This window comes from Condylostylus longicornis, unplaced genomic scaffold (genome assembly GCF_029603195.1).
Source record: "Condylostylus longicornis isolate FDR11 unplaced genomic scaffold, ASM2960319v2 ptg000023l, whole genome shotgun sequence".
NCBI lineage: Eukaryota > Metazoa > Arthropoda > Insecta > Diptera > Dolichopodidae > Condylostylus > Condylostylus longicornis.
This window is the reverse complement of record NW_026577992.1, coordinates 645,100-658,625: the sequence shown is the minus strand read 5'-3', so window position 1 is coordinate 658,625 and position 13,526 is coordinate 645,100. Positions and strand designations below refer to the sequence as shown.

The following is a 13,526-nucleotide window of genomic DNA, read 5'->3' as shown; positions in this document are numbered from 1 at the left end:
AATAAATTATAGAGAAAGAATAAATAAAATGCATTTATTATTATTATTAAAAACTAAATTAAAGAAAATAAAAATGTATGAAAAAAAAATCAGTGCTATTCCCCGATTATAGAATTATCTTCGCCATATTTTGTTTGTTCTGTATCTATGTAAACAACTAACAACAATTATGTATAGGTAATGTATAATATTTGTTTTCGCTTTTAACAACTATACAAATGAAACCAACAATTTTGCCATCATAAGAGTTTTGAAACAAATAAATAATAATAACAATATTTGAGAATACAAAGAAAAAAATAAAATGAAAGAAAAATAAAAATAATCCAAAATAATACGAAAATGAGAAGAGAAGGCGAAATTACAGAAATGCTCTCATATGGGCAATTTTTCATTTTTATTGCAAATTTTTTTTTCTCCATTCTCTTTGTGTTTTGTTTTTTTGTTTTGTTTTTTTTTTTCTCATTTTCAAATTTATTATCTCTGATCTTTTTCTGTACTCTCATATTTCTTGTAATGTGTTTTTTTTTTCTGCTTCTATTTTTGTTTTTTATGTTTTCAATTACATTTATGTCCTTATGTTTACTTTTTTATTGCTTACCAGAGTTAATTTCAATTATTAAAGTTGATATTTTTGATAAATTTTTATTTATTTTTTATAATTATATATAAATACATACAATAAAATATTAGCACAGATTAAACCATACGTACATATATATGTACATTATGTGTATGCATATGTTGTAAATGCAAGTGTAAGTATGGTTGTAAAATTGAATATTATTTATATAAAAGTTTAAATATATGCGGGAATATATAACTTGTACACAATAAAAAATATGTGTAGGTGTAGCCAGAAAAATGGATATAAATTATATTAAAGGCAATAAAATGAATTAACGCAATAATTGCAATTACATAACCTTTGTGTAAAAATCATTTCATACAATATTGTACGTATGTGAATTATATATGTTTGTAATATTTACACACAATTACGTTGTATTCACTTGTAAGTAGTTGTGTGCATTTTATATAATATGTACAATATATTTTATTGTGTACAATAATACTTTTGAGATTGGAAGAGTTTTATGGTATAATAAATAATGTTGAACGTACATAAAATTTTATCAATATAAATTAAAACAATGTACGGTATAATTTCATAATTGGATTAAATTTATTGTGTTTAAAAAAGATTTGTATTTTTATAATACGCACTTATATCATTTTTTTTTTCATTTTTTTATGTATTATTTTCGGTGCTATAAATAATAACTCGAAGTATAATACATAAATATTTGTATGTTATCATTTATGCCTAAATTTTTGTTTTTACTGAATACAAAAAATATAGAAAAATTGATAAAAAAGAGTTTTAAAGTTTCAGAGTTGAGCCTATCAAATTTCGTAATCTATGTACTATTACATTTGGTAAAACCTTTATTTATAAAGTCTTAAAAATTTTATCTAAAATTCTCATATAATTCTCTAAATTCATAATCTAAAATTCTCATATAATAATTCTATGATATGAATTTATGATATTTCATAATATGAATTTATTCTATGAATTCCATAAAAAAACGAAAAAGAAACATAATCCTTTACGACTTAGCAGGTTTACCCTCAAAATGACACTTAATCTAAAAATATTCAATTTAAAGTAAAAATATCTTGGGACAAAATATTACGTACCTATTTTTTTTAAATTTGTCTTTAAGCTTTTTGAAACTATTTTACGTAAAATAATTACAATTACAATGTACAGTAGAATCTTTTTCAAACAGTTCATTTTATACCGTGATTCACTCTAGAATGTAGTTCTGCATGAACAATAATATAGTTTATATCTTATATGATTTTGTGCTATTTCGTCAAGTATCATGAATTTCCAAGAAATCAAAAATTCTCTTAAAATTCTAAAAATTCTCTTAAAAGTACCTATGTATGTTAATTTTGATAAAATGGATTTTGATCTGCCTAATTTTCGATATAATGTGAAAAGCACATGATTATTGATTCAGCAATACATTCCATCTGGTCATACTTTTCTAGATATTCAAAAATAATTGGAAATTTTAATATATAGTCTCAAAATAAATAAATAAAAAAATTACTTATAATTTATTAAAAAATCTCTGATATTATTATATATTGATATCGATAGTAATATTAAGTAAATATTTTAATATTAGATAATTAAAATGTCATTTAATTTTAATTTAAAATTTTTAATTAAAAACTATGAATGATCAATAATTTCATATTTATAATACAACGTGAACATTACGGTCTATTCCCGCAAAAATAAATTCATAAAATAAGAGCGGCTTCATTAAATTTTAATTAAATCACGTAACATTGAATTTTGTATAAATAATCGAAAAAAGTTGTGTGTAATTAAAAGATATATTGCTACTTTGGAATATTAATTTATAATAGAAAATAATATAAATAATAATAGTGCTTAAATTTATTTTTCAATGTAATGAAGATAAATAATTAAATTAATATAAAGTTTACAAAAATTAAAAATATTGCTACATAGTATATAGAAAATTAAATTTCATTTCAGACTGAATATAATGATTTGATAATAGCAGTTAAAACATAATATGCAACACTAATTTTTTTTCATTTTAATTAAAATTGCATACATTTAGGCAAAATTTTTATAGAAAATCATTTTCAAATTATAAAATAAGTAGGCGAATTTTATATATACATATGTACGTACAATATAATAGATAAAATGATTTTCGAAAGCAAAATATTTTTACTTTTTATGATATTTTTATTAACAGTTAATTTGTTAAATAATTTTTTAATTAAATAAATATTTCTTACCTTTTGTTTTAATTTTTTATCCGAAATTAATTTTTTTCTGAAAAATAAACAGAACAAAAAAAATTATCATTAAATTTAGTTTTTTATAGCACTTTGTTTTAAATATTCAGAAAATTCATTAAATTCTATGAATACTACATTCAAGTTATTGATTTTCAAAGTAATTAATGAATAATAAAAGCACACTTAAGTCATAGAATCTCATAAAATTGGAAGGAATATTCTATTCGAAAAAATCTGATCTGGCCAACACATAACTGACTGCAATGAATATTTTCTAATTTAGTAGAAATAAATTGATTACAATTTATCTATAGATTGTTATCTATAAATTACTCAATATAATAGCATTGCATTTTCAGAACGAATGGAAAGCATCCTGTAATATTTTGCAGTATAAATCAAATCTGTATACAGGGATTAAAAGCACATGTGTGTACAAATGATAGAACACATAGAGATTGACTAATGTATGCGTGTTATGTAACATAATTTAATGAAAGCAAATTCTATATTATCTGAAATTGAATTTTTTATTTAATGAAACTAGAAGGTACCTTGTTTTAAATATCATAAATAATTACAATAACAACTATAACTTTGTAATTTAATAATTACTTCACTTTTTATTAGTTGAACGTAAAAATTAATAGTCTGAAACATCATCTTCTTCAGTTTTAGCAATTTTCTTGGACTATGATAAGATACATAATTCTTTTACCAATAAAAATATATACATATTTTTTGTAACAAACATTTATATTTACAATATTTAAGTTAATGAAATTTCTTTATAAGAACAAATTTTACATAACAGTATTTTTGTAATAGATAATCTAGTTTATGATATTACCAATATTTTCTATATAACAAGAATTTTTATCTATTAGAATATCCAAATTTGGAAAATAATTTAGATAAACACATTCTTATAATTATTAGATACGAAATACATCCGGTGTATATTGGTATAATGTTTTCAAAATTATTACATAAATAGCTATACAGTATAGTATACTAATATATTTTATGTAAATCATAAAATTTTTCAAATAAATTTTAATTTATTAGGTCAACATTGATTTAGAGTATATATTTTATATATTTATATTATTATTTTCATTTGATCATAAATACTTTATATTAAGTATGTCAATGATATTTTTTGCATGTATATATATTTAAATATTATAACAATTTTCAAATATTTTACAGAGTGTTAAAAACTTAATAATATTGCTGAAATAGTGTGATATAATTAGTTTAGAAGAACAAGAAAACATTTTTATTGTCTTCCCTCCTTCTTGAATTATATTGAATATCAAATATTGTTTTCCTAAAATGTTTGTATATTTCTTTAATTTATCCTTATAGGTCGAGAAATATGAGAAACAGAATAAATTTAATAAACTATTTTTAAAAATCAAAAATTGCTTTTCTTATAGAAAAGTATTGTCCGCTCCAAAGATTCACTTTTTTTTTTGCCAAATATTTTAATGCAAGGTAAAATTTTTAAAAAGAAATGCAGTAAAGGGATAACAACATTTATTTTGCTTTTGTTATTTATCCCGATCCGAATTTTATTTGTTAATTCTATTTCTTGGAAGTACCATTAATTTTTCTCACCCTGTATATAATTTTGAATATTATTATTTTTATATAATTTTCATTAAATAATTCATAAAGTTATAAAATATTAGTTAATGATAACTCAATGTCACTTAAGAAAACTTTTTCTAGTATATACAAAATTTATTATAAAAATTTTTCCGATACAAATTTAATTGCATATATAATAAAATTAAATATTATTTATTTTAAATCTGTTCTATAATACTATTATTATTATTATTATTACCTAATCTGAAAATATTAAATTCAAATAATAAGTGCATATAAAACTTATATGCACTTATATTTGCATAAATTAATATAAATTTTAAAATTATATTAAGTTAAATATTTAATATTTTAAAATTTAATTAATATTTTCCTTTGATATACTTATGTGTTAAAGAAATAAAACCATAAGATATTTTGCTTATATACTTAAAAAATTAAATATGTATAGTATTTATAACAAATTGTATGTATTTTTTTAAAAAAAATTGAATTTTATAATATTATGGTTCTTATTTAACATTATTTCACTCATTGATTTATTAATTAAAAATTTCCTTTTTAAAATATACTTTTAAGGAAAATACTTAGGTGTTAATTTATATTTAAATTTTACAATAAATTTTTATTGTAAAATAGTTATGATAATAAAATATTGTCGTCTTTTGAATGCTCTAATAATAGAAATAGATTTTTACAAACTATCTTGGATTTATATATGCCATATTAGAATGTGAATTTAATTTATTCAGGAAAATTCTTTGAAATTACAATATTATTAAATTAATATTATTTAAACGTAATTGGTTTAGAATTTAATGTTTAAGAATTTTATCTATTTAATTTCTGTTATAGAAATTTCTTTAAGAACGTTACATATTTAACTCACAAAATACAAATAAATGCAATAATTTTCCTTATACTCGTATCATTATGATACACAAATAATTTTGGCATAGTGTAATATTATGGTATTCCGACACACCATTATCTTCAAATTTTTTTAATTTTAAACAAAAAATGAAAATTATTAAATTTTCAAAGATTTATATGACTGAAGGTGAGATACAAAATATCTAGACCAGCTATTCCCAGTTGTTTTTGAAAAACCTAATATTTACTAAAATAAAATATAAAAACAATTACTTGTAATGTACTGTGGGGAAGATTTGCGATTTTAAAATTTATTTAAAAAATTTAAAATTGAGGTAATGCGATAAATATATTTGTGGACATCTGTAAGGCGACCAAGCTCAGAAAGTGAATTAAAAATAATTTCCCAATTTGTATGTAAATCACAAGGGATTTGGAAAATTTTTGAAGTGGATGAAAAAGGCTAGTATTTTTAATTCTGTTATTCCTACACATTATTCGAATATTTAACGTTTACATTTAAAAAAAAATTGATTTATAAATTCGCTAATTCGAAAACAATTAATTGCAAATTAGAGTGCATTATATAACCATCATAATCTGTGATACCCAACTATATAACATTTGTTAATGTTTGAATAATAATTATTTTCAATATGCTACTCTATAATTAAATATGACGTACTTACTTAGTTAACATGACGTATAAACCTAATTAATATTGAACTTATAAAAATAAAATTTCTTTGTTTTTTTATTTTATTATATTGAATACAATAATTCGTACATCCTGCAAAAATAATATTTTCTATGTATACAAAATATCTAATACATATTTTTTCCTCTTTTCTACCTTTGTTAATTTTCTTTATTATACTTAAATATTGAAGAAGAACAAAATGTTTACGTAGTTATCTAACACCTTCAGGATATTCATTTCATTTCCTTTTCTTATTCTCTGTTTTATGTATGTATGTAAGCGCAAGGATATGTTTACATGGTATATTTGTATAAAAATTATTCTAGGATAAAACAAATTCTAAAAGAGTTTCTTTAACAAAATATATCTAAGTATACTCGTATAATAATAATATGAGAAAATATTCCCTATATACAAGCATACACATTCTTTAGACGTTGTGTATTCTATAATTTTTTACTTCATGTTAGAAAAATTTAGAAATTTTGTGAAAAATTGCTTGCCATACTTGAATTTTTTATTTGTAAAAAAGAAATTTTACATTTTGTGCTAGAACATTTTATTAAAATTTCCATTGTATTCTGTGTTACTTAAAAATGTTTTTCTATATTTTTGGGTACAAAAGATGGAAACAAATACATTGTTAACTTTTCTCAGCTTCTTTATTTTATAAATAAATTTGAAATTATTTAATTATGCTATATTATTATTGATATATTGTTAATTATAAAATGCCATGTGCTAACCGTGATCCGGAATAGGTTAATAGTTTTAAAATTAATTGATTTTTTTGTTAGAAACTAAAATTCTAGAATTATTATTCTGGTATATTCTATATTAGTGTTAATGGCTTATTATTAAATTAATTTATAACAAAAAATTGGGAATGTGGCAATCCTATAGAATAATAAACTAAAATAATATCGAAAACTAAGATCACAAGCGTCATCATACTGAATGAACTGATATTTATTTTATTAATATAATAACAAAAATGTGAATATCCTTTTTGAAATAAATTCTAGCCAATCTATATAATAATTTGAACATTATTATACATACATAGATGTTTCTAAGGTATGTTAATATTAACCGTCACAATAATAATATAGATTATAGTTTCATTTAAGGATCTTATGTATTTATTTTTATTTTAACATTTTTCTTCATCTTATTATTTATATTAGAAGGTCCTTTATATCTGTTTTGTCTTTAATCTTGAGGGTTTCTATGCGGCTAACAAAAATATTTTTGTATTTATGTATAAGTGAAGGAGAAAATAATTTTCTATATGTAAACAGAATTATTCTATACGTAGGCAAGGTATGTAATATATATTTTATAAAATAATATTCCTCGTATATACAAAATGAAAAATAGAAGTACAAAAATTCTTATGGAAATAAAACAAATCACATATAGAAATTTGTTCCATTTACAATACAGTTAAATTTGTGTTATATATAATAATATCCGAATAGTTGTGTTTGTTTGATATTTTCTTTAGCTGTTAATATTCTAACAAGAAATGTACGTTAACAATGAAAATATGTATAAGCTAAATTAGAGTTATAAAAATCATGAAAAAAAAAAACTTTAAGGAATTCAATTGAAATTTATCTTTGTTGACAAGAGTATATACTAAGAAAAAGACAACATAAATATTGATAACAAGAAATTCTATTTTGTATACAAGCTGCTATTACTTCTATTTCTAAAGGTACTACGTAGTACTCGTATCATTATTAAATATGTGAATAGAATTATATATAAAATTTATTTGTATTATTATAATATTATTATACAATAATCTATTGTATATTTGGTTTTTCCCTAGTATATTGACATATCTAGTTGAATAATATCAAGTTTACAACTAATTAAGAGTTGATTTTTAGATAATAATTCTCGTTTTCTTTCATTTAATTGTTATTAAAATTTAAGGAGAATACTAAAACTGAAACATATTAAAATTTTATGTATATTTTAAAATTATAGGTTTTTCAATGAATATGTTTTGAAACTCCATAATTTGATCAAATAATATTATGATTTTAAAATATACAATATTAATGAAAAGCTATTGCTTTCCAAAAAGTTTGTTTACAATCATCTCATTTACTTGACCAGCTAGTTTTTAGTATTTACCTATTATGTGAAAGTTTTATTTCTAATTATTGTATAACACGTTATGATAATATAGGTTTAAGCAATGACTAATAAATGAAATACGGAATAAAATGTCTCCATATAAAGCGTAACTTTTGAGGATTTATGGATAAGGTGGAACCTTATGTGTCTGTTTACAAAACTTCTACGGTTTGACCAAACTTTATTTTTCTTTCTATTTATAGTGAGATTAACTTGATAACAAGAATTTAAATACAACAATTGAAAAACAAAAAGCAATTTGTTTAATTGCAGGCTTAAACTCTATTACTATAATTTAGCAGTCAGCATGATGAAGCTACAAGAAAGTGAATATTATGCGAAGGGCTGGATGGCACATATTTCGGAAACCGCGAGCGGCGCTGAACAAGTTAGAATCGTACCTGTACATAATACACGTCATGAATTGAAATTTTACTGCAAAATAATTTCTTTAGCTCTAATATTTCAAAATCAAATCTCAGGAAGAATGGACATTTGACAAAAAGCTTTATATTAATGTAAGATATTCCAATTAATAATGAAAATTTTGAATGAGTTCAAATTAACTCGGAAAATTAATTAATTACCGACCGTATTGTGTATACAATAGGTAGGTTATGTGATTGCAACAAATTTTGCATATCGAGTTTTCGGTGGGAATGCACTTCTCCATATTGGGGAAGTGTAAATAAACTATTTTTAGCAACCTGTCGGTCTGTGTGTGCACGCGTGTATCTCATGTTCTGCTGAACCGATTTCGATGAAATTTTATATGTAAGCTTATTTCCACCATGGCACGGATCAACTTTTGGGATATATCAGGCCTCGGAAACTGCACTTTTTAACGGGCCTGTTTTACATTTTTGAACATTTTGAAGAAAATATTCAACCGTTTTTCTTGAAATTTCATATTTAAATTCCTCGTATTAAAACAATGAACATATAAATTTTTTGGAAAGATCATGGCTCGAAAACTGATCTGGTTGCGATTTTACATTTTTTACCATATCCACAGAACAAATTGATGGAATTTCTTGAAATTTGATATTTGAGTTCTGGTTGTTACCGAAACTAACTGGCGAGCATTTCAGGGAATTCGGGTAGCATAAAGCGAAACTCTACTAAGAGCCAAATTTACATTTTTCTAGGTATGTTAACTATAAGCTTACTAATGTCCTAAAAATTGGAAAGAACTATTTAACAGACATTTTTATAATATTATGTAAAACTTTCATTTAACTAGACAATACACAATGCGGTCGGTTATGTGCTGACCACGTTAGATTTTTTATTCTAGGTTTCAAGTTTTTGGAAGTCATTTAGTTGCAACATTTAACATACACATCATATGAAATTAAAATTTTGTAATAAAAGTTTTTGATAATGAATTAAAATTGAATTTGAATTCATTTGAAATTAACTTTGCTATATAATTATGTAGTGTACAATAAAAAAAAAACTGAAAAAAATAGTTTTTTAACAAGTTATTTTTTAAATGGGTTTCTTTTTTTTTTTTGATAAATTAATGAAATTTGCATATTTACAAATATGCCCAGCATTTCAAAAAAAAAAGAAACGCTTGAAATTTAAAAATAATTTTTTGTACTTTTTTTCTGTTTTTCGAAAAATTGAAAGAAAAGTATAACATTTCAATGTTCCATAAAACAAAAAAAAAAATAGTTTTTGTTTTTTTTTTTTTTTTGGACTTCATCATTATACCAAGTTGTTTTTAATTAAAATAAAATTTATATTAAATAATTTCAATTGAAAAAGTTGCTAAAATGTAAACATTTTTCCATCAAAAAGGCATTCTTCATTTCATTTAATTAAGAAATGAAAAAAAAAACGAAAGAACAGAAATAGCTACTTTGTTTGTAAATTTATTTTTTGAAATTTGGGGTAGTTTTCAGATGAAATTGAGAGTTTTCTATAAGTTTCATCAATTGCACACTTAAATTATAAAAAAATAATTGAAATTTAAAAAGTAAAATCAGCAGTTTTGAATTGAACCGCATTACTTTTATTTCTTCTTTTTCAATATTTTTTGTATGAGTGGCCTTGCAGAAAGCACTTACAAGGCCACCATTCTATTATGTTATTTACTTTAATTCTAATTAATTACAACATTGTAAATTATGACTAAAGATTCTATATGATTTTAATTTGGTTTGTAATAAATGGTTCAGGTTTTAAGTAAAGTTGGTTGATGAAGTGAACTTAAGTTTTTGCATATAAGTAATTGATTCTCAGTGATTTATGAAGGATGAATTAACTTTTTCAGTAAACAAGTATTTCTTTTATTAAGTCTGTGTATGAAAAAATATTACTTTATTAATACTTTACAAATTTATCGTTATTATTTTATTTCTGCATATTAATTTATTAATGTTTTAGTTTTAATGTGATGGTATTATAAGACTTACGCTTGTGTCTTTAGTTTTTAAATAATGTGTTAGGTACCAAAAGCATTGATTATGCTGAACCTCTACTAAAAATGCTACTTCTGACAATTTATCGATAAAAAGAGTTATGGAAATTAATTAGCAAAATTGCAGTTCTCAATAAAAATTTTTATACCGTCCCAATGTGATGGGTAATAAAAGTGGCATGTTATTGAAATCCAAATTTCAGGTAGATATTTTTTTTTAATTTCATAAAAAATTACAGAATTGTTAAGGTCATTTCAATAACGCAATTTCAAATTCGGAATTTTTTTTTTAGAATTTTTTCTCCTTAAACCTACATACATTGTTAAAGAGAGTACAACTAAGACGAGAGTAAAAAATTAAATAAAAAAACACAATTGGTGAGATTGCAAATAAATAAAATGTACAAAAATGAAAAGAAATTCAATTCTAATAGACAAAAACATAAAAAAAAATAAAAAAATACAAGAAAATTTTGAATTAAAATAAAAATTGCAAACAAAAAAAAAAAACTTAATTTGTTTGTAAAATTGCGCGATTAAAGAGAAACACAAAAAAACGGAAATTCCAAATAGCAATAGCAGGACAACAGCAGCAGAAAAAGTACACAAAAAAAACTTCAATTTGTTGGTTTTTTTACGAAAAATTTTTGCCATTATTTTTGCGAAAGGAAAAAAATTAATTAAGATCTCATTTCACTTTTTGTTTTTAAATTATTTTTTTTTTTTTATTTTCTTGCAAAAGTTTTTCGTTTCTGATGTGCTATTTTATTTTGTTTTATATTTGAATACAATTTGAAAGAATAATAAATAGCCCCAATTCATTTCAATGTATGCGTACCTGACAACTTCGGTCTAGAATAAACGCGAATGTTTCAAGTATGCATGTATTTTAAGTACTCATTTGCAGTAACATAGAATAAATGATGAATAAATTGATGAATTCGGGGGTATAAAGTCAGATTCTGCTGAATTTAGCAAGTTAGAACAGCATAAAATTTTTCAAAAAAGAGAAAATAACTTTAATACTAAATTCTTTTATGTCAAAGTTCAGGTAACTTTTAAATATTGATAAACAAAAATTTACTTATATATACAAAAGTGAAAATAAAATATACTATGTTGAAAAGCATGATGGTGAAAAGCAGGCGAAGCAAAATTTTTCTTTTGAAAGAAATGTTTCTTAGAAGCATCACAAATTTTCTTAGCCTTCAAATAACAAAAGAAACAAGACCTTAATAAATGAATTTTTCGTTAACAACCAGACTAATAGGTAACTTTCGTTAACTATTGTTGCCAAGTCATCGAAAAATCATCATCAAAAAATTTTTATATATTTTTTGTAGCTGAAATTTCGTAATATTTTTCGATACAAATTTATTGATTTTTTATTTTCGTTTCTATTTAAATGACTAAAATTAATTTTAAGGAAACCTATTAACCATTTCAAAACATATAGACCAACTTCTTTACATGATTTTTCATAATATTAAAAAGTGCTTTAAATTTAATCAATAAGTATTGGCCCTATTTTTTCTTCGATGATTTTAGAAATGCCCCCAAAATATTTTTTCCTATAATAAATATAAAAATTATGTTACACTTATAGCTTTCATACAAAATAGTTTAAGTGTGCCTAAAAAGTACACTATAAATTCAAGCCGGACCGTTTTTGGCTTCTATTTGAAGAAGACTACACAATAAAGCTGAAATCTATTGTGCTAAAGAAAAATTCATCAATTCCGAAAAACGCATTTCAACTAAATGAACTTTAAGTTTTACGATATGGAAAGTTATGGAAAATTTAAAAAATTCAAATATTAATGACAAACAAAATTAAAAATTTTGAAGTACAAAACTATTTAAAAAAAAAAAAATTGAATCTTTTCAGACTTTTGTTCATATTATTTACGAACATAACCATAGTGCATGAACTACATTTCGACAACATACATTAAAGTTTGTTTATAGATTAAAGAATTTGAGTTTGAATATTTGAAACAGTTAACAGCCAAAATTACAGGATTTTGATAAGTTCGAAAGGAATGATTTTTCGATTATTTGAAAAATTTTATTCGAACTACCATACCAAAACAGCCAAAACTTTGTTAATATAATTATTATGAAAATAAACGAAGAGAGGGTGGTCCACCTTTTGCATTCTTCAAGTTTGAATAAATTATTATTATTTTTTAGTAAATTATTTAACTTTTAAAATGAACATAATTTTCATTAATTACTTTTTTTAATTTAAATGTGGTCAATAATAAAAGAATTGAGTTGAAAATTAGAAAAACAACAAAAAATAAAGGTGGAAAAAGGTGGTATAAAATTAACGTTTATACATAGGTAACATAGCAATGAACTATCACGGTTCCTTTATAAGCAATGTAAGTATACTTAGATATACTTTTTAAAATTAGTTAAGAGTTAAATTAAATCATACAGCAGATTAACTTTACAAAAATTCAAAAATGAAAAAAAAATATTAATAAATATTAAAAACAAAAGTTCTAAGTTGAAAAAAAAAAAGAAATAAAATACAAAAATCTGAAAACGTTAAAAAGTGAATTCAATAATTGAAAGTAAAGATTTCTGATTGAAAAAACTTTTAAAATTTAATAGGACGGAAAATTAGTTTTATTCATTTTCAAAAAAAAAAAACGAAAACTATTTGTATAGGTACTAAAGTGTTTTACAAATAGAGCAATAAATGAGGATGTGTTTTTTTTTTTTCAATTCCCCCAAGTTTATAAATTTTAATCGTGAGGCAGTTTCAACTTCATTATTTTATTATTAACTAACTGAGAAAATTCATTTCGTATAATAATTATAATAATCTTTGTTAAAATACCCTAATAATACTTACGAATTTTGTTTCTAACTATATACATGTATAAA

General features: G+C 22.2%; 1 protein-coding gene across 1 annotated transcript in view; it reads right to left on the bottom strand.

Annotated features, from left to right (window-relative positions):
* LOC129606980 (uncharacterized) overlaps positions 1-13,526 on the bottom strand; it is a 124,104-nt gene that overhangs the window by 61,850 nt on the left and 48,728 nt on the right. Inside the window, exon 2 of the mRNA XM_055517646.1 lies at positions 2,857-2,893. The gene's annotated coding sequence lies outside the window, so the exon portion shown is untranslated. The remainder of the gene's footprint in view (positions 1-2,856; positions 2,894-13,526) is intronic.